The sequence below is a fragment of the Orycteropus afer genome, unplaced genomic scaffold, assembly GCF_000298275.1.
Source record: "Orycteropus afer afer isolate SDZICR_OR568_19922 unplaced genomic scaffold, OryAfe1.0 scaffold00228, whole genome shotgun sequence".
In the NCBI taxonomy this organism is placed as follows: Eukaryota; Metazoa; Chordata; class Mammalia; order Tubulidentata; family Orycteropodidae; genus Orycteropus; species Orycteropus afer.
Genome location: NW_006921815.1, coordinates 4,913,225 through 4,915,727, shown reverse-complemented (window position 1 = coordinate 4,915,727; position 2,503 = coordinate 4,913,225). Strand labels below are relative to the sequence as shown.

At 38.2% G+C, this 2,503-nt stretch overlaps 1 non-coding gene across 1 annotated transcript; it reads right to left on the bottom strand.

Moving 5' to 3' along the window:
* Nucleotides 1-1,966: 1,966 nt before the first annotated feature.
* LOC122150768 lies at nucleotides 1,967-2,073 on the bottom strand. Its single transcript, XR_006163842.1, has one exon. It is a non-coding gene; the product is annotated as a U6 spliceosomal RNA (small nuclear RNA).
* Nucleotides 2,074-2,503: the final 430 nt, after the last annotated feature.

Here is a 2,503-nt window from a genome sequence, read left to right as displayed (position 1 = left end):
CTGGCTTCCTTATTTGAATATTTTAACTTTATTGCCTGAAATGATCTATATCTAGTTGTTGTTGTTAGGTTCTGTTGAGTTGCCTCTGACTCATAGTGACCCTATGCACAGTAGAATGAAACACTGTCCAGTCCCATGCCAGCTCCACCATCTCTGCTACACTTGAGGCCATCACCACAGACACTGTGTCAATCCATGTTGTTGACGGTCCTTCATTGACCCTCCACCTTACCAAGCATGACATCCTTCTCCAGGGAATGGTCCCTTCTGACAACATTACCAAAGTAGATGAGATGGAGCCTGGCCATTCTCACTTCCAAGGAGCATTGTGCTGCACTTTCTCCAGGACAGATTTGTTAGTTCTTTTAGCAGTCCATAGTATTTTCAGCATTCATCACCAGCACCACATCTCAAAAGCATAAATTCTACTTTGGTCTTTTTTATTCATTGTCCAGTTCTCACATATGTATGAGGCAATTGAAGTATCCTGGCTTGTATCTGGCACACCTTAGTTTTCAAGGAGACATCTTTGCTCCTCAGAGCTTGAAAGAGGTCCCTTGCAGCTGAATTGCCCAGTGCTATTTGTCATCTGATGTCTTGATTGCTGCTTCCATTGGTGTTGATTGTAGAACCAAGCAATGTGAACTCTTTGACAATTTCAATCTTTACTCCATTTATCATAATGCTATTTATAGGTCAAGTTGTGAGAATTTTTGTTTCTTTATGTAGAGATATAATCCATACTGCAGACTGTATTCTTCAATCTTCATCAGTAAGTACTTCAAGTCATCCTCACTCCCAGCAAGCAAAATTGTGTCGTCAGCATATTGCAGGTTGTTAATGAGACTTCTTCCAATCCAGATGCCACATTCTCCTCATAAAATCCACCTTCTCGGATTATTTGCTGTGCACACAGATTGAATAAGTATGGTGAAATGAAACAACCCTGATGCACTCCCTTCTTGATTTTAAACGATGCAGTATTCCCTTTTTGTTCAAACTACAGCCTCCTGGTCTATGTACAGGTTTCTCATGAGTACAATTAAGGGTTCTGGAATTCGCATTCTTTTCAATGTTATCCACAATTTGTTATGACCCACACAATCAAATGTTTTTGCAAAGTCAATAAGATACAAACATCTTTCTGGTATTCTTTGCTTTGAGCCAAGATCCATCTGACATCAGCAATGATATCCCTTGTCCCATGTCCTCTTCTGAATCCAGTGTGCATTTCTGGAAGTTCTCTGTCAAAATACTGCTGCAACCATTGTTTAATTGTCTTCAGTAATATTTTATTGTATGTGATATTAATGATATTGTTCAATAATTTCCACATTCTGTGGGATCACCTTTCTTTGGAATGGTACAAATATGGATCTCTTCCAGTCAGTTGGTCATGTACCTGTCTTCCAAATCTGTTGGTATAACTGAGTGAATGCCTCTAGTGGGGAATCCATTTGTTGAAATAGCTCAATGGGTATTCCATCAATTCTTGGAGATTTGTTCTTCTCCATTTCCTTCAGTGCAGCTTCGACTTCTTCCTTCAGTACCATTGGTTCTTGATCATATGCCACCTCCTGAAATGGATGAACATCAACCTGTTCTTTTTGATACAGTGGTTCTGTATTCCTTCCATCTTCTTTTGATGTTTCCTGCATCATTCAATATTTTGTCCACAAAATCTTTCAATATTGCAAATCGAGGCTTAAATTTTTTCCTCAGTTCTTTCAGCTTGAGAAATGCTGAGCATATTCTTCCCTTTTTGTTTTCTAACTCCAAGCCTTTGCACATTTCATTATAGTACTTGGCTTTGTCTGCTCGAGTTGCTCTTTGAAATCTTCTGTTCAGCTCTTTTTTATTGTAATTTCTTCCATTTTCTTTAGCTACTCTCCATTCAATGGCAATTTTCAGAGTCTCTTCTGACATCAATTTTGGCCTTTTCTTCTTTTCTTGTTTTTTTATTTTTTTTAATATGGAATGCTTTACAAATTTGCATGTCATACTTGCGCAGGGGCCATGCTAATCTTCTCTGTATTGTTCCAATTTTAGTATATGTGCTGCGGAAATGAGCACCTTTTCTCATATTTTTAATGACCTCTTGCTATCTTCATGGTTGATGTTCTTGATGTCATCACAATTCTTCTGGTTTTCAGTCATTGGTGTTCAATGCCTCAAATCTATTCTTTAGATGATCTTTAAATTCAGGAGGGGGATATATTCAAGGTCGTATTTTATCTTTCGTGGACTTATTTTAATTGTCTTCAATGTCAGGTTGAACTTTCATATGAGCAGTTGATGGTCTGTTCCACAATCAGCTCCTGGTCCAGGTTTGGCTGAAGATATTGATCTTTTCCATCGCCTCTTGCCACAGATGTAGTCATTCAGATTTCTGTGTACTCCATCTGGCAAAGTCCATGTGTATAGCCACCATTTGTGTTGTTGAAAAAATGTATTTGCAATGAATAAGTCATTGGTCTGTCTAAACTTTATCATACGATCTCCA